Raw genomic sequence first — 21,496 nt, forward strand, 5'->3', positions numbered from 1 at the left:
ATTCAAAGGAGGTACATTATAACAATTTTATTTAAAAAACAAGTGTATTATAATGATATGGAAACAATATGCGAATTGAGCAAAACTATGGTAATGTTGTACATACATGTACAAGGAATTTGTTTGTAATTGTTGATATGTTAACAGATCTTGGATGTTGTTTCTGGATAACTGTTGGTAAACTTATTAAGAACCTGCTCCTTTTAACAGAGTGTACCAAATTCTTTATCATGATTGGGGATTATTTGTGATTCTCTTGCTTGGTTGTATTATGTAAGACAGTGCTAATGTTTTTCATCTTCTGAGACATCACATGTTTCACAGAGACGTTGTTCAAATGGGGTTGGTGTTTTTGTATATCTACAATTTTTTCAATTTTTAGTTTGTGATTACTTAAACGACGTTTTGAGAAAAGTGACCTATGGCCTTTGTTTTTACAATATGTAAGATAATTCTCAATATTTATAAATAACGTGACCAAACTGTATGTTCCTAACTTGCTGCTAGATAAATGGGAATCCATTAATGATTGCGTGAATTTTTACATTTGAACTGAAGTATATTTAGAGTGGATTCATTACATTTTTTGTGTTTACTATTATAAAAGTTTGCTTTATTTAACCCAACCAACATTTTGACCAGAAATATTGATATTTGCTGCAAAAGCATGCTTTAGAATGACATTTGTTGTGTTATCTATATAGGATTTTTTTATTGGTACTAATAGTGGGTATATATCAAGTTTTGCCTGACAGGCCCAGTTTTCTTGCCTGGGTTTTCTTTGTGCTGACCAATTAAAGACACTATATTTCTTTTATTGTGCTTTCCAAAGATACTACATTAATAACAACCAATTTGTACTTTACACCAATTCTTTCCTCCCATAGCTTACACTTCCTTCCTCTGCACATAACATTATATTGCGGGGAGCTATTGATGATCCGCAGCTATCTCTACGTGTCACTTCTAACTTTGTACAACGTTGTAGCTGAGTGACAGCGGTATGAAGGTGACATTCCGTTTCAAAGTGTTACAAATAAAACTATAGTAGTAATGTAGTCTAAGATTGCACCTGGGTGCGTCCAGGTGTCGATTTTCTTTAAACATGGATGGTATTTAGTAACTATTTACATAAATCAAACCTGTGTAAGTGATTATGTTGATAATTTTCAAGATCGTTGTAAAGATGGTATGGGGTCTTATGGTATGCGTTCTTAGAAAACTGCTTTCCATATTACTGAACATGACAGACATGGGCATCATCCTCAAAAGGAGTTATCTCTGTGGCATCGAACCTTTTATTAATGCATTACAACTATCCCCAAACAATCAGAGAGAAGAGGTTCTCTTACCTCGTCTCGGGCATTGTTGTCTTGCATATCTCAATATTTAGCATAATAAATAGAGGTTATCACGCGAGTGTGTTTGTGGATGGTAAATATCCTGCATTAGGAATAAACATTGTATTTAGCGAGCCTTGGCGAGCTAAATACATAGTGTTTATTCCTAATACAGGATATTAACCATCCCCAAACACACAAGCGTGATAACCTCTTTATCATATAATGTCATTCTTTAATTCTGTGCTTGAGAATCGCTTTCCCTCTCTCACAAACATTACCGAAACATTGCGAGTTTTCCTGGAATGCGCGCATTAATATTTATTACGTCACAGGGTAAGTGATGTGTCAGTCGGGCAATGGCAGTAGCCAATATAGTTCCAACTAAAATCTGTTTCTTATAAATCTTATACAGTGGCGAAGCAACATATACGCAAAACAACAATTGTTTTTAATTGCCTTTCGTGGCAATCCATCGGTCTGTCAGCTAGAGTAACTGCCCTTTGTCAAAGGGAAGCTACTCTAACCCTAGTTTATGAGACGTCACGGCCACGGTCAGACGTTGTTGACAGTCGGTCTGTCCTGTCATGACGTTCAGAAGTGTAGTCAGATGTTCACACAGCGACAAAACGAAACAAGGTAACAATTCAAACATATTTCGGCCAAATCCAACTATTTTAATTTGTGGAGAAGGTTTCAAGCCGCAGAGGTGAACACACTCTCCTACCCAGAGTTCCATGCGGCCGGCAGCCAGCTAGCATAGTACCTCTGCCACAGGCCAGCGCCATGTGACGATTCGTCACATCTTTCAAAGTCCATTCAAGATATTGCATATGCTTTTCATCCGTTTCATGTTTGACAAGTTTACACATTTTCATAAACAAATGTCAAAGAACGGTTACGGTTCATTAAGAAAGTATCCTAAAACGTGAACATCTACTTGTTTCTGCGTAGTTATCCTTTGTTTACATTGGTTGTACGGCTCCACGTGCTGTCATCGAAGCCAAACAGAGAGCTAGCGATACGGTCACTTTGAGGTATACATATATTTTATCATGCAACTCACTGTCGCAGCTGTAGTAGCATATTTATATAATTATGCAAAACAATATGTAAAGCGACCCCAAATACTTGCATTAGTCCGTTCTATACTGATTTCTGAAAAAGCGCGTTTGTTTACAAACAAGAGAAAAGTCCGGTCACGTGATATGTAAATTAGCCTGTGGCAGTGGTGTTATTCTGAGTCACCACTGCGACGGAGTGTGAGGTGAACAAGCACAGATATGGCTACTGATCCCGCTTGGCTAGGCCTCGTACCCTCGCAAAATTGTTTCGAAATTTATATCTCCAAAGTTGCCAAAACTTATAAAATGCCTTAGCTACGTCACAGTTAGACACTGATTTTCAGTGTATTAGACTGTTCTTTTGATAATGATAGCAATTATCCCTGTGGTTTATCCAGATTCCCGATGGTTAATTCTGACTCGATCGCCGAATGACGAGGGCGACGCCATGTTTGTTTATAAACAGTGAAAGTAGTCCCTACTTGACCTTTGATATTTGCATCTCTATCCGCATATGACCCCAACGGATATCGTTTTTATCCGTTGGCTTTATCCTGTTGAGAAACCTACCCATTATATGATAAATAGAGATTACTACACGAGTGTCTGTCAGATACCATTGATCTTACAACGAGTTGTTTCAAAACGTATCTAACGAGCGAAAGCGAGTTAGATACGCTTTGTAACAACGAGTTGTAAGATCAATGGTATCTGACAGGCACGAGTGCAGTAATCTGTTTCTTACACACCCTAAAATCGCACCTTTTTAGCATCGAACCGATGAATTTTGTCTATTCTCATGATTGCAGTAGCGCATTAATACATAACACCACTGTCATAAGTGACGTCATCCTATGTGCTGCTTACTTCTCATAAATAATGTGACCCTACACAAAAAGGTTTCCGTCATATCTGTGGATTATCAAGGCGATGATGAAAATGCAAACTAGACAAAAACAAAGAACACGCTGGGTGCGAAGTTGAAAGTGTACACCTCAAAGAAATTACCAAAAATGTACAACAATGTTTACTTCCGTATGACATCACTACCGGTGACCGACATTTACAAAATGGCGTGTTCACTGACAACAGTACGCGGGATTTCCAGAGGAGGATTTTCGTTGATTGAGGGATCGTATACACATACATGTTTCACGTAAGTTATCAGAAACATTCTGACAATCTGCGTACTGTTATTTGTTTACCATGTTTTCCAATGTAACAAAGAGAATTGGTCAGAAATGCAGATAACTACCGTCATCGTTGTGCGTGATTTAGCGTCAGTCATGGCGTCACACAGGACGGAAACTTTTACGGCTTTAATTTACCACATCATTGTTATGTGTATATGTGTATTTCTATAATTAGTGCAACAATACTCTTCCCATGAATAATCTTAAACGCGTGATCGAGCCAATGTATGCAACACTTAGACGAATGCTACAGTGTAAAATCTGAATTTTGCTTTGTTTACATTTCAGCAAGTACAGTTTTCCAAGCACAGTTTTCGTTTCCATACCTAGACTCTAATTTATTTCGCATGATTTCATCTAGATAATTTGCATTGGTGACAAAGACCATTTATCCATTGTTTCGAAAATGTATGAGGAATTCAGGGATGCTTGTATAGCAGCTGAGTTTGAAATATACCTGATCGAATAGGCGTCTAATAACCGGCAATAGCCCTGTTGTTCACGACAGACGTGGGTGAACATTCGACTGAAGCACGAGCACTTATGAATGACTTACACTCAGGAAAGTAGTCCGTCATCATCTGACCTCAGGTCATCACCATGGAGTAGCCAATCACGGGCCTGAAATTCGATCTCACACATATGTTTGATACCAGTTATCTCAAATGGGTTTCTCACCCACAGGTGTGTAAGAAAAACATTTCTGCGCATTGTACAGTTCTTTATTAACTGCATTGTCAAAAATATGTGACTCAACGTAAGGTAATGATGTAACACTGTCCAGATTAAAGAAATATCGTATACAACACTATATATATATATATATATAATCAGAAACAGCAGGATACAATGATCGTGTGTGCTTTCATTCAACATTGTTCAAGGACCTTCACTTCCAAGAAATTACCTAATATGTTCAACAACGTTGGCGTATGACATCACTACCGGGTACCGACTTTTACAAAATGGCGTGTTCACTGTCAACAGTACGCGGGATTTTAAGATGGGACTTTCGTTGATTCGGGAATCGTGCATGCATAAATGTGACATGTAAATAATCAGAAACATTCCGACAATTAGTGTACTGTTATTTGTTGTGATATTTTTCATTGAAACCAACGGAAATAGTCAGAAATTCCGATAAATACCGTTGTCGTTGTGCGTGATTTTGCGTCAGTCATGGCGTCACACAGGACGGAAATTTTGACAATTTCTGTTGAAAATATCAACCATTGCAATGTATCTATTTTTAGTTCCCTAATTCTTCATACGATTCTCTTCCCATGCATATTCTGAAATTGTTGTGCCAATGTATTCAATGAATAGACGAATGGATAGTTCAAAATAGGAGAAAAATGCTACACTGTGTAAAATCTGAATTTTGCTTTGTTTACATTTCAAACAAGTGTAGTTTTTCGAGCACAGCGTTCGTTTTCACACCTAATTTATTTTGATTGAATTCATCTACCCACTTTGTATTGGTGACAAGGACCATGTGTCATTTGATTCTACTCTGTATGAGGAATTCAAGGATGTATGTATCGCAGCTGAGTATAAAATATATATATATATATATATATATATATATATATATATATATATATATATATATAAACTTATCAATTTCTTGTCCAAACAAACAGGAGATTATCAAAGGTAGATACATGTTGTGGCCTAGATCTACGTATAATATCATATCGAACATTGACAAATATCCAAAGTAGGCGAAAAAATGTATGAAAGATATGCAAAATCTACAAAATAATTATAACTGTAAACAGCAGGATACAATGATCGTGTGTGCTTTCATTCAACATTGTTCAAGGACCTTCACTTCCAAGAAATTACCTAATATGTTCAACAACGTTGGCGTATGACATCACTACCGGGTACCGACTTTTACAAAATGGCGTGTTCACTGTCAACAGTACGCGGGATTTTAAGATGGGACTTTCGTTGATTCGGGAATCGTGCATGCATAAATGTGACATGTAAATAATCAGAAACATTCCGACAATTAGTGTACTGTTATTTGTTGTGATATTTTTCATTGAAACCAACGGAAATAGTCAGAAATTCCGATAAATACCGTTGTCGTTGTGCGTGATTTTGCGTCAGTCATGGCGTCACACAGGACGGAAATTTTGACAATTTCTGTTGAAAATATCAACCATTGCAATGTATCTATTTTTAGTTCCCTAATTCTTCATACGATTCTCTTCCCATGCATATTCTGAAATTGTTGTGCCAATGTATTCAATGAATAGACGAATGGATAGTTCAAAATAGGAGAAAAATGCTACACTGTGTAAAATCTGAATTTTGCTTTGTTTACATTTCAAACAAGTGTAGTTTTTCGAGCACAGCGTTCGTTTTCACACCTAATTTATTTTGATTGAATTCATCTACCCACTTTGTATTGGTGACAAGGACCATGTGTCATTTGATTCTACTCTGTATGAGGAATTCAAGGATGTATGTATCGCAGCTGAGTATAAAATATATATATATATATATATATATATATATATATATATATATATATATATATATATAAACTTATCAATTTCTTGTCCAAACAAACAGGAGATTATCAAAGGTAGATACATGTTGTGGCCTAGATCTACGTATAATATCATATCGAACATTGACAAATATCCAAAGTAGGCGAAAAAATGTATGAAAGATATGCAAAATCTACAAAATAATTATAACTGTAAACAGCAGGATACAATGATCGTGTGTGCTTTCATTCAACATTGTTCAAGGACCTTCACTTCCAAGAAATTACCTAATATGTTCAACAACGTTGGCGTATGACATCACTACCGGGTACCGACTTTTACAAAATGGCGTGTTCACTGTCAACAGTACGCGGGATTTTAAGATGGGACTTTCGTTGATTCGGGAATCGTGCATGCATAAATGTGACATGTAAATAATCAGAAACATTCCGACAATTAGTGTACTGTTATTTGTTGTGATATTTTTCATTGAAACCAACGGAAATAGTCAGAAATTCCGATAAATACCGTTGTCGTTGTGCGTGATTTTGCGTCAGTCATGGCGTCACACAGGACGGAAATTTTGACAATTTCTGTTGAAAATATCAACCATTGCAATGTATCTATTTTTAGTTCCCTAATTCTTCATACGATTCTCTTCCCATGCATATTCTGAAATTGTTGTGCCAATGTATTCAATGAATAGACGAATGGATAGTTCAAAATAGGAGAAAAATGCTACACTGTGTAAAATCTGAATTTTGCTTTGTTTACATTTCAAACAAGTGTAGTTTTTCGAGCACAGCGTTCGTTTTCACACCTAATTTATTTTGATTGAATTCATCTACCCACTTTGTATTGGTGACAAGGACCATGTGTCATTTGATTCTACTCTGTATGAGGAATTCAAGGATGTATGTATCGCAGCTGAGTATAAAATATATATATATATATATATATATATATATATATATATATATATATATATATATAAACTTATCAATTTCTTGTCCAAACAAACAGGAGATTATCAAAGGTAGATACATGTTGTGGCCTAGATCTACGTATAATATCATATCGAACATTGACAAATATCCAAAGTAGGCGAAAAAATGTATGAAAGATATGCAAAATCTACAAAATAATTATAACTGTAAACAGCAGGATAAAATGATCGTGTGTGCTTTCATTCAACATTGTTCAAGGACCTTCACTTCCAAGAAATTACCTAATATGTTCAACAACGTTGGCGTATGACATCACTACCGGGTACCGACTTTTACAAAATGGCGTGTTCACTGTCAACAGTACGCGGGATTTTAAGATGGGACTTTCGTTGATTCGGGAATCGTGCATGCATAAATGTGACATGTAAATAATCAGAAACATTCCGACAATTAGTGTACTGTTATTTGTTGTGATATTTTTCATTGAAACCAACGGAAATAGTCAGAAATTCCGATAAATACCGTTGTCGTTGTGCGTGATTTTGCGTCAGTCATGGCGTCACACAGGACGGAAATTTTGACAATTTCTGTTGAAAATATCAACCATTGCAATGTATCTATTTTTAGTTCCCTAATTCTTCATACGATTCTCTTCCCATGCATATTCTGAAATTGTTGTGCCAATGTATTCAATGAATAGACGAATGGATAGTTCAAAATAGGAGAAAAATGCTACACTGTGTAAAATCTGAATTTTGCTTTGTTTACATTTCAAACAAGTGTAGTTTTTCGAGCACAGCGTTCGTTTTCACACCTAATTTATTTTGATTGAATTCATCTACCCACTTTGTATTGGTGACAAGGACCATGTGTCATTTGATTCTACTCTGTATGAGGAATTCAAGGATGTATGTATCGCAGCTGAGTATAAAATATATATATATATATATATATATATATATATATATATATATATATAAACTTATCAATTTCTTGTCCAAACAAACAGGAGATTATCAAAGGTAGATACATGTTGTGGCCTAGATCTACGTATAATATCATATCGAACATTGACAAATATCCAAAGTAGGCGAAAAAATGTATGAAAGATATGCAAAATCTACAAAATAATTATAACTGTAAACAGCAGGATACAATGATCGTGTGTGCTTTCATTCAACATTGTTCAAGGACCTTCACTTCCAAGAAATTACCTAATATGTTCAACAACGTTGGCGTATGACATCACTACCGGGTACCGACTTTTACAAAATGGCGTGTTCACTGTCAACAGTACGCGGGATTTTAAGATGGGACTTTCGTTGATTCGGGAATCGTGCATGCATAAATGTGACATGTAAATAATCAGAAACATTCCGACAATTAGTGTACTGTTATTTGTTGTGATATTTTTCATTGAAACCAACGGAAATAGTCAGAAATTCCGATAAATACCGTTGTCGTTGTGCGTGATTTTGCGTCAGTCATGGCGTCACACAGGACGGAAATTTTGACAATTTCTGTTGAAAATATCAACCATTGCAATGTATCTATTTTTAGTTCCCTAATTCTTCATACGATTCTCTTCCCATGCATATTCTGAAATTGTTGTGCCAATGTATTCAATGAATAGACGAATGGATAGTTCAAAATAGGAGAAAAATGCTACACTGTGTAAAATCTGAATTTTGCTTTGTTTACATTTCAAACAAGTGTAGTTTTTCGAGCACAGCGTTCGTTTTCACACCTAATTTATTTTGATTGAATTCATCTACCCACTTTGTATTGGTGACAAGGACCATGTGTCATTTGATTCTACTCTGTATGAGGAATTCAAGGATGTATGTATCGCAGCTGAGTATAAAATATATATATATATATATATATATATATATATATATATATATATATATATATATATAAACTTATCAATTTCTTGTCCAAACAAACAGGAGATTATCAAAGGTAGATACATGTTGTGGCCTAGATCTACGTATAATATCATATCGAACATTGACAAATATCCAAAGTAGGCGAAAAAATGTATGAAAGATATGCAAAATCTACAAAATAATTATAACTGTAAACAGCAGGATAAAATGATCGTGTGTGCTTTCATTCAACATTGTTCAAGGACCTTCACTTCCAAGAAATTACCTAATATGTTCAACAACGTTGGCGTATGACATCACTACCGGGTACCGACTTTTACAAAATGGCGTGTTCACTGTCAACAGTACGCGGGATTTTAAGATGGGACTTTCGTTGATTCGGGAATCGTGCATGCATAAATGTGACATGTAAATAATCAGAAACATTCCGACAATTAGTGTACTGTTATTTGTTGTGATATTTTTCATTGAAACCAACGGAAATAGTCAGAAATTCCGATAAATACCGTTGTCGTTGTGCGTGATTTTGCGTCAGTCATGGCGTCACACAGGACGGAAATTTTGACAATTTCTGTTGAAAATATCAACCATTGCAATGTATCTATTTTTAGTTCCCTAATTCTTCATACGATTCTCTTCCCATGCATATTCTGAAATTGTTGTGCCAATGTATTCAATGAATAGACGAATGGATAGTTCAAAATAGGAGAAAAATGCTACACTGTGTAAAATCTGAATTTTGCTTTGTTTACATTTCAAACAAGTGTAGTTTTTCGAGCACAGCGTTCGTTTTCACACCTAATTTATTTTGATTGAATTCATCTACCCACTTTGTATTGGTGACAAGGACCATGTGTCATTTGATTCTACTCTGTATGAGGAATTCAAGGATGTATGTATCGCAGCTGAGTATAAAATATATATATATATATATATATATATATATATATATATATATATATATAAACTTATCAATTTCTTGTCCAAACAAACAGGAGATTATCAAAGGTAGATACATGTTGTGGCCTAGATCTACGTATAATATCATATCGAACATTGACAAATATCCAAAGTAGGCGAAAAAATGTATGAAAGATATGCAAAATCTACAAAATAATTATAACTGTAAACAGCAGGATACAATGATCGTGTGTGCTTTCATTCAACATTGTTCAAGGACCTTCACTTCCAAGAAATTACCTAATATGTTCAACAACGTTGGCGTATGACATCACTACCGGGTACCGACTTTTACAAAATGGCGTGTTCACTGTCAACAGTACGCGGGATTTTAAGATGGGACTTTCGTTGATTCGGGAATCGTGCATGCATAAATGTGACATGTAAATAATCAGAAACATTCCGACAATTAGTGTACTGTTATTTGTTGTGATATTTTTCATTGAAACCAACGGAAATAGTCAGAAATTCCGATAAATACCGTTGTCGTTGTGCGTGATTTTGCGTCAGTCATGGCGTCACACAGGACGGAAATTTTGACAATTTCTGTTGAAAATATCAACCATTGCAATGTATCTATTTTTAGTTCCCTAATTCTTCATACGATTCTCTTCCCATGCATATTCTGAAATTGTTGTGCCAATGTATTCAATGAATAGACGAATGGATAGTTCAAAATAGGAGAAAAATGCTACACTGTGTAAAATCTGAATTTTGCTTTGTTTACATTTCAAACAAGTGTAGTTTTTCGAGCACAGCGTTCGTTTTCACACCTAATTTATTTTGATTGAATTCATCTACCCACTTTGTATTGGTGACAAGGACCATGTGTCATTTGATTCTACTCTGTATGAGGAATTCAAGGATGTATGTATCGCAGCTGAGTATAAAATTAACGTGATGTTACAGGCATCTCATAACCGGTATACGTGAAACGTGATTTTGTAAACACTATCCAATATGACGGAAAGTTCACTTCGGCGTTCGTGTTTGCGTATTTTCCAAGACATTCTAAACGATTCTAAGGCTATCTGCGACGTTTTGGAATGATCATTGATCGAGGATTTGATCAAAGACAGATACCGGAGATGCTATGCTATTTTTGAAATTCATTTCGCCGAGTGAATAGCCGAACTTATTATTTCAAAACATGCTGGAAATAACGCCGTGAGTGGTAATTTAGTAACGTGTAAAAAAAATGTCGACATTTACTATGCACCTAATTTTCAGTATTTTTGCTTGGCCAAAAATGCCAGTGGATGACATGACCAAACAGTGAATTTGCCACCGTATTCAAAACTGTGAAGTGTCTCTGTGACTGCTGCAGTTTGTATTTTATTCGACTTCAAAGTGAGGGTTGAAGAGGAGGGACAAATATGTCCCTCTATCATCCAAGGGGAAATTAGCCTGTGTCAGTTTCTCTACTTCATAACATTTTTAGGAATTTTGTAAGCCTTCATTCTGGACAAGGTGTAAATGGACCTCGTTGCCCGAAAATCTATAAAATCTTCGGCCTACCTTAAGAATACAGTACCGTATTCTAAAGGTGCTCCAAAATATAGAAGTGAATTCTTGTAAATAAATATGTCAACAATGCAGCTCTTTTAACCATTTAGAGGGCAGGATCTAATTGTTTTAGGTTGATGTGAATATACAAACGCAAACAAAATCATCGAATTTCAGAAATACAATTTTTTTTTAATATTTTCTGTCTTCACTTAGAATTCAACCCATGAACCACTTTTAATCTGCCTTAGCGCTCCAAAAGATTAGCGAGACTGTTGTCAGTTGATTTTGTTTGTCTATTTTCCACTCTATAAAATTGCCCGCCATCAGATTTTGGTGTAACCACAGCAAACGCAAGATGACACGCTTTTCACAGGTGTGTCCCTCCCTCCCCTGTATCGGCATTAGCTTAGCCATTTTTTAAAATCACCGGATGTGACGTCAAATAAACACGCTGAGTGTTTTTTTATTTTGGCCTGTACCGGCTCCTAGCTTGGCGCAAGTTGACGACGCGCATAGGGCGCCGGGAACCAGCTTAAGTGGAGCCGGTGTTCTGTTAAACTGGGTCCCGCCTCTCTGTGCGCGTCGCCAATTTGCGATATGAGAGACGCGTGTACCGACCAGAACTGGGATACGAGCAGAACTGGGATAAACAGTCCACAATTTCGCAAAACCCCATTTACTGCGGTAATGCTTTCGGTTAGCTCTAAAACGCATTGCGATGTATATGCGGAATATGATTTATTTTTTATTTTATTTATTTGGGGGGGGGGGGGTACTGAATATGATCTATCTTTTGTATATTTCAATGTTCCATTCCAAATAAATAGCCCACATTAAATTCTTCACTATAATTGGAAACATCTTCAGTTATTATTATTATTTCGTACTTGACAAATATTCACACGCCTTTCTGTGCGGCAATTCACATTTATGCACAAATGTCACTGTGTCTGTACGATATTTCTTTTAACAAATTATGTTATAATTAGATCAATAATCGAAATCAAGGATGTGTTTCAACATCACATTGTGGTCACAATAGTGTAGAGAATGTAATGGAATCGGCCATATTACAAAAGTAAAAGCGGTAACTCGAGAGGTTTCTGAAATATTTCGGATTGTGGCCGTAGAATAAAAGAGCCTCGACACAATATGCATTCCATTTAGTTTTTGTTTTGTTTGTAACTGTAAACAATTTTCCGTATTCTGTTGTTTGTGGCCCAATTTAACGTGCGGTCTCCTCCAATCCCACGATGTGAATAGAAATTCAAAACATGTATCCTCATTAATTTTTTTAATGTAACTGTGCTGAAGGGAATCCTTGTAATTCACACATGAGTAGATGTGAGTAATCATATCTATATAATTTCAAAACCATTATTTCACTTGCCTCTGCATTTAGACAAGCTGTTTCCACTTCTTTTAATTAGTTCGATGGGTTAATTGTATATGGTTTGCCAGAAGATTGAGGCGAAAATTACACAAGATGAAAGTGTTTTATAATTCTTTTTACAAAGTTACGGGGAAGTACACAGGTACATCGGGCATAAAATATACATTACTCAGAATGAAACGCGGGGTGTTGTATATCAGACATGTTATATACATCATTATAAATGAAAGACGCGGGGGAGTATGTATATCGGATACAAACTATACATCACTCAGAACGATAGATAACGATAGAGGGTTTGTATTGGATGTATTATATTATACATACTTCAGAATGCTGTAGATGCAGACCAATGTAAGCTTTGAAACTTTGAAGCTAAGAAGTATCCAAGCTGGATACTGACGATTGTTTCAGAATGGTATTCTACCCACATATACAAGTTAGTGGTAATTTCAAATACCTACTTAACTTAACCCTATCACATATACATGATGCAGGTAATGCAAGCTCAGAAGGTGGTGGTTTATCGGAAATTTAACGTGCGCTTTCCGCGTGTAATAATAACACTTTAGCGTATCTCGAACACGGGGCTGCACTTATACTATTGGGGAAAAAAGCGTAATGAATAAGATAAAGAAGTGCAGCCCCAAAAAATATAAATTGGGATAACCTAATCTAAGAAGCTAAGGGGGGTGGGTGATTGGCTGGGTGGGAGTGGGGAAAATAAGAAAATATAATAATATGGTAAGATTTGGGTTTGGGTTGGAGGGGAGGGGACGGAGCGTGGTAAGGCTTGGCGTAGGCGGCCGAGCGTGGGTGGCGGTGTGGCATCTGCAGCCGTCTAGTGGAGCTGCCCGTCGAGTAGCCTGTTGGCTAGGGCAGCTTCCTCAGGGCTGAGACTCCTGTAGAGGCTTCTGGTAAGCCTGGCGGCGCACTGGGCGGTGAAGGGAGGGGTCGACTTGAGATCACAGTCGGCCAGGAAGTCAGATAGATCCTGGTAACTGTGGATCTCGTGTTCGAACCTCTCTGTCCCCAGGAACTGGACCATGACCAGAGGTGGTGGCGGCTTCCTGGAGCTGACGTAGAGCTTTCCGTGGTCTTTGGAGGGGGCGATGGAGTGGCCGGGCTTGTTGCGTCCAAGGACCTGGGAAGCTTGATGCTCCAGGTTGGTGAGACTGTCGCTAAGAGTAGGGCCAGTCACCTCGACCGGGGTGGTTTGAGTGTGGCTGTGGTTGAGGGACCTGGACATGGTGGGTGTTGGGCTGGGGGATGACTGGGGAGAGGAGATGTCTTTCCTCTTCCTTTTCTTCCTCCCGTGGCCGGTGCCCTCGGGCGAGCGGAAGGGTTTCTCCCCTCTGGATTCGAGGGGAGCGAGTTCCAACGCAGCTGCCGGGGGAGGCGGGGTGGTAGGGAGGGAAGCCTCTATCTCCATGTCGAGGACTGGAGGAGGGGTCTTCTTTTCCCGTGGGGGCCTGTTCTTCTGCGCCGGGCGGGGTGCAGGAGGAGCTAGGGCCGGGGTGCGTACCACCTGAGGCTTTGTCTTGGCCGGAGCCTTGACCATGCAGAGGCCTCTGCCTTTGACCTAGGTCGAAGGAGATGGAGAGCCTGGAGGTGTTAGTCTTGTAAGAAGTCTTGAGGGAGTAGTCCCCAACCCGGAAGGCCAGCAGGGGCTCTAGGATGGAGACAAGTACCCCCGGGAGTGACAAGGCGATGTCTCTCATTATGGCTAATGAGCTGGAGAGCAGGGAAGGACACGTGCGCACTGTGCGATGTCCAAGCCGAGATGGCTCAGAAGTTTGGTGTGCAAATTTATAAAAAATGTATAAATATAAATGTATAACTAACAGATATAAACGGTAAGGCGGATATGACTGCTCATGCATGCATGCACCAGTAAACCAGACCTAACAGAAAGGAGTATATAGTTACTCCATAGTGTTTAGGAACCAGACAGCTTCAATTTGAAATATATCAATTAGTAATGTGTAAAAAAAATGTCGACATTTACTATGCACCTAATTTTCAGTAATTTTGCTTGGCCAAAAATGCCAGTGGATGACATGACCAAACAGTGAATTTGCCACCGTATTCAAAACTGTGAAGTGTCTCTGTGACTGCTGCAGTTTGAATTTTATTCGACTTCAAAGTGAGGGTTGAAGAGGAGGGACAAATATGTCCCTCTATCATCCAAGGGGAAATTAGCCTGTGTCAGTTTCTCTACTTCATAACATTTTTAGGAATTTTGTAAGCCTTCATTCTGGACAAGGTGTAAATGGACCTCGTTGCCCGAAAATCTATAAAATCTTCGGCCTACCTTTAGAATACAGTACCGTATTCTAAAGGTGCTCCAAAATATAGAAGTGAATTCTTGTAAATAAATATGTCAACAATGCAGCTCTTTTAAAGATATATTGAAGCAAGTCGAAATAATATATTTATATATTTAGCCTAAAATCACGATGATCCATGGACAGTGCATTGTGTATGTCTATGTTGGGCATTGCATAAAACATACCCACCGCTTCGCTTGTCAGGCGACAATCGATGGTTGTTTGGTTGGTTGTTTAACGCCGCACTGAGCAATATTCCAGCTATATGACGGCGGTCTGTAAATAATCGAGTCTGGACCCGACAATCCAGTGATAGACATCATGAGCATCGATCCATGCTATTGGGATACGATGACATGCATCAACCAAGTCAGTGAGCCAGACAACCCGATCCCGTTAGTCGCCTTTTACGAGAAGCATAGTCGCCTTTTAGGGCAAGAATGGATAGCTGAAAAGACCTATTCTATCCCGGATCTTCACGCGTACCACAATCGATGGACCGGGTGGGCATGCTTGTATGGTGACTTCGTTAATTGTGTGTCATGTACCCCGATATAAATACATGTAAATAAACGATTGGTTTAAGTATGAACAACGTCCCACGCCGACATTTACGATGTCTCGCAATCAACCAAATAACGAACCAGACTACCCGAGGCTCGTTAGTCGCCTCTCATTATACGATTCTAAGCCGGACTCCCCATCCGATCAAGGGAATATTACCTGCATGGTCAGCTTTTCTGTTACTGGTTCTTGCAGTAAAATGTTGGTCCACATGGGCAGAGAGCAAAATAGTGATTGATATTATAAGCAAACATCCAGCACTTTTGAGGACGATCCATGAAGTCACCTAGTAAGACAATTAAAAATTAAGCATGTGTTGCTGGGGACCACTTCTACACGAAATCAACTGCCTGAGTGGTCTAGTGGTTAGACGTCTGCAGAAGGAGTGAGTAAGTGGGTGAATATGTATTTACACTGCTTTTAGCAGCATTCCTGGAGTATCACGGCACGGGACACCAGCAATAGGGTTTACTCATTGAACACATGATTGGAATCGAACCCGGGCCTTCGACGTGACGAGCGAACGCTTTGACCAATAGGCTTACCAATCGCCCCTCTGACAGCGGAAGGTAAAATACACGGAATAAGATAGTACCCTTGCTTGGCGATTGGCATTACGAGGATAAAAGAACTGTCTTGTCGATTATTGGTTACGCGTGGCCTGCCACTCCGAAGATGGTCTCTGACTGCATTCGTCTGTTGCCAATGTTGCCATAAGCACTAAATGGCTCACAGGCGCTCAGTTTTGGACAAGTGTGGCATTTCGTTATGTGGAATAATTGCGTAATTTTGTTGTTTTTCTGAGTAGTTGTTGTAAGCACGATGCTAAACAATGCATATGGAATCCCGTTAACGCACAGGTTTTTATACCCATTCTTGGGTAGTGAAATGCATGGGGCTTGCATAAAAGTCAACTTTTGCATGGAATGCATGCTTTTCTGTAGCAGTTGCGTTTTTGTGACTAGATTCCATACATGTACTACAATATTGAAAACCAAACTTTACTTGTTTGAAAAATACACTAAATTATTGGTGTCACAGGAACTTTTCTTGTTGAGTATAGTACCCTGGCAAAAAAACAAGAACAAAGAAGTACTGCTTATTACCATAGTTAATGTATAGAGATCTACTTGAACGTTGAGGTAAAATGTACATATTGATAATCTATGTCAGGCAGAATAGTTTCTTTTTGTCTTTGCTTCAGGAGTTCAGACATGGTGTACAAAGTATTAGTAAGAATTAGTCTTCAGGCGAATCATATGTCCTGTGATGAAAATATGAGGGCTATATTGAATTTTACTTATCGCGTACATGACGACACTTTCAAAGACATGTTAGAAGGGGTTACTTTGATCAGAAACATTTTTCTTCAAGGTCAAATTGTTGGTTCTCAGACTCGCTCCAAGATAGCATTGCTACCTTTTATTGGTGAATTCTCACACAATTTATTTGGTGCCGCCCTGACAGTGACGTGAACATAATATGTCAACATGTCAATATCTTATCAAACAGAATGAGAGCTGAAGAAGCAGTTTTTAATGTGTCACAGGTTTACATGGGTTTGTACATATCTAAGGCCAATGACAGAATGGATGGTTTGAAGCAAGGTATAATTGCAAATCATAATGAATTGACTGAACTGATAAAGGTAGAGGATGATAAGATACGATGGTTTCAGGCCATCTATGCACATTGGATACAACTTGTTGCAAAGGAGTTACATTTTGCGACTATGGTTGAAAGGAAGATTAATCGGTTGAGCACAGGATTATATAAGTTGTTACAAAATGTACTATCACCTGAGTTGTTACCTTTCCGACATTTAAGGCGTGCTCTATCAAAAAAGGAGAGCATTAAAGGATAAATATCCAAATTTCCATCTGGTTCATAAGGATTTGCCATACTATTACACAGCTACCAAGGTACATTGCATAAGACATGTCAGTACTGTTTATGTCACTATGATGTTACCAGTAACATCCAAAGATAGGGAAACACAACTTTATCTTTTTTACTCAGTGTCATATTGATGATATTATGATTCGACATATGAAAGGTTTTCAATATTTTATGTGTAAAACTATCTGCTTCGTGAGTAGACTCATTGTAAATGTAAACACAGTCAAGAACTCTTCAGTAGGTTTTATCTTCTTAAGCGCTTTCTGTACCCATTCACGGCTAATCCATGGATGTGACACTCGCGGTACCAACAGTAAAACTCGTGTTCTGCATTCGCAGGGCTATCTGCTGTTCAAATGTGGCGTTTCCGGCCCATAACCAGTTTCTCTATCAGTTCTAATCCTGAAACCAGAAACAGATTCAGGAGGAAATTCAAATAGGAGTCAAACTACTTATTGTGAAATTTCTTATTTCATATGTACCATTTTGCTATCTTAGAAAGAATACAAAATTGCTACCATCATCTTACATGGACCCTTTGGTGAGCAAATAATATACTAGAAGTCAATTTCTTCTCAAATACAAATTCTTGTCCTTTTGCCTTGAAAGCAAGATTGTAATGGAACTGATTATCCTCAAACAAAAGCAAATTCAACAGTTCATACATTTTAAAAAGGTTATGCCACTTCTTGACAGAATGATATATTTGATATAATATTAAAGCTTTATGGGTGGGATGGTATTTTAAAAAAAAGGTGGTAAAACATATGTTACACTTGTTGCTGTTTTCATATATCTTACTTAGCTGTATTATAACCATATGTCACATGTATGAATCCCTGTATTGTTTGGTCAAGACTCGATTATTCACAGGTCACAATCATGCAGCTTGAATATTGACAAGTGCAGTGTCAAACAAGAAACAAATAATCTGCTTCATTTAGTGACACATTACTTGGAACAGTATTTCAGGCACGTCATGGCATGTCAGATTAATGGGAGATGAATGCCGAACATGATGCAAGTCGAAGACGTTTACCACTCTCATGAAAATCAAGACGACAGGTATTCTGCTGCCAAACCAAGAAACATAACCTGGACAATTCTATGACTTGAACCCACAATCATAGTATTCTGGCATGTTTTATGGACACGACTCTGCACAACTAAGTGCATGCCTTGGATGACTGGGTCTAGTCTGCCATACAGACCCTGAAACAATTATATCCAAAAAGAGTCTCTCCTTTTTATTATATTTTTATAACTATAATATAACAACTGTTTTGATCTGTAAAATATGTTCATTTCAGAGACAAGGCGTTTGTCTAGACTGGGCCATATGTGCTTCTGGAACTCCTAAAAACTTTTGAGAATCTGAGCTACAAGTCAAAGTATACCCTTACTTTAAAGAAGGTGTCCTGAGGTTATAATGTGTTGTGTTTTGGTTGGATCACATGTAACGGGTCTCCATATCTACAGCTTTCCATATGCCTCTATCTGATGATCTGTTGTTGAACTTCTTCTCTTGGCCAATGACATTCGCATCCTAATCATTTCTATCAGCATAGAGAAAATGTAAATGGTTAGTTCGTAAACGATGAAGGCGTAACAGTATGGTTCTTTAAGATAATATTATTATTATTGTGTTGTCATTTAGTTCTGTCTGCACCAAGTAGTCATGACTGTATGGCAGCAATATGGTAAGCTAATTTGAATCCTGCAATAAAATGTGGGACAAAAAGAAAACATGCCTTATTTTGAAAGGCAATTATTCTCATTCTCGCTTAGTATATAAGTTTTGAAGATATAAGCTTAAAGACTGTATGCATGTAACTTCTTGAAAATAATGATATGAATATTCTTTTTACAGCCAGACTCCGAACAGAATTTTGCACCGTTGTTGTGATTGAGCACACAGTACAAAACAGTGTTGCTCGTTATAACAATTTATCAAATACTGCTTCTTGCAACTACCGTACTTGAATATGTTTTTGTTTTGTAAGCTGCATCATTGGCTTGCTACAACATTATCAATGAGAAAGGTCAGTGTTAGTGATACTCATAGGTTATCTGTAACTTTGGACATACGCTCCAGACAAGCGGACATTAAAAAAGTTAAAACATAACCTTGCCATATACAATCATATCTAAATTTCACAGATTTACAAATTATTTCACAAAATATTATTGAATCTTCTTTTGTGTTCATTCCCATAGGGAATTCAAATAATTCCAGTAAAGTAAAATTATTTTTTTCTGCTACAACATTAACAATATGAGCTAATGACCTTGCTTAATTTACACTGAGGTTCTCACACTCTTCATATAGACTAACATATAGTCTCTGAAATGAACATATCATACAGAAAAAAACAGTTGTTCAGTTATCTAAATAAAAATCTAATAAAAAGGGAGCCCAGTGATACTCTTCATTTTCAGGTCCTGCAGTAATCTAGACTTGCCAAACATTATAGACTTGCATGGGCTGTAGTTGATATAAATGTATCAGGGTCTGTAAGACAGACTAACTCTTCATAGAGCCAGTTCCTCCTTGGAGTCAAGTATCCACAATCTGGTGAGCAGTAAGAGATCTGAACAGACAACTAGTCAGTAGTAATTAGGGAATCATATTGTGACATGTTTATGGCTAGTGTGTCAGGTCAGTGCTAGCAGTAGCTTGCCTGTATTCAGTTGTTTGAGCCCTCAACAGACCAATGAACCCTTCAGTATAAACTATCAGTTTCCACTTTCCCCAGTTTGGCTTTAGCAAGTCTAGAAATAGACAAATACACACTTCCAAGGAAGGTGGTAATACATCAATCAATACAGATGTTCACAGGTCATAATCAACCTAGGACATTTTATACACAATATCATCATACAATCTACACTTAATGGAATGTTCAGATTTCTACTTGGCTGATGATAGTAAATCACATTTCAAACTTGTGAGCAGAACCTGAGTACTATGGGTCAATATTTCTAATTTTAAGAGATTTTTTGCTATTCTATTACTCGTATCCCCTCGACCAGAAATGAGATAACACCTATAAAATCTACAGTTAATGGAATCTGAAGATTTTCTTTTGGCTGCGGATAGTAAATCACATTTCTAGCTTGTGAGCAGAATCTGAATGCTATGGGTTAATATTTCTAATTTTAAACGATTTATTACTATTTTATTACTCATATCCCCTCAACCAGAAATAGGATAACGTCTTTTAAGTCTAAGATTAATGGAATCTTAAGATTTTTTCATGACTACTGATAGTAAATAACATTTGAAACTTGTGAGCAGAATCTGAAATCTATGAGTCAAGATTTCTAATTTTAAGAGATTTTCTACTATATTATTATTCATATAACCTTGACCGGAAATGGGATTACACCTACAAACTCGACAAATAATGGAATCTGAAGATTGTCTTATGGCAGATGATAGTAAATCACATTTCAAACTTGTGAGCAGAATTTGAGTGCTATGGGTGTATTTCTAATTTTAAGAGATTTTTAACTATATTCTTACTCATCTTGCCTTGACCAGAAATTGGATAACACCTTTAAACTCTACAATTGAGGTAATCTTAATATTTTCTTTTGGCTACTGATGGTAAATCACATTTCTTACTTGTGAGCAGAATTTGAGTGCTATCAGTCAATATTTCTAATTTTAAGAGATTTTTTTACTAAATTATTACTCATATCCCCCCTCAACTGGAAATGGGATAAGACCCATAAAATCTACAATTAATGATATCTTCAGATTTCTTCTTGGCTGATGATAGTAAATAACATTTCAAACCTGCTAGCAAAAGCCTGAATGCTATGAGTCAAGATTTCTAATTTTAAGAGATTTTCTTCTATATTATTACTCATATCACCTTGACCAGAAATAGATAAC

The sequence above is a fragment of the Haliotis rufescens genome, unplaced genomic scaffold (assembly GCF_023055435.1).
Source record: "Haliotis rufescens isolate VD_foot unplaced genomic scaffold, xgHalRufe1.0.p SCAF_13, whole genome shotgun sequence".
NCBI lineage: Eukaryota > Metazoa > Mollusca > Gastropoda > Lepetellida > Haliotidae > Haliotis > Haliotis rufescens.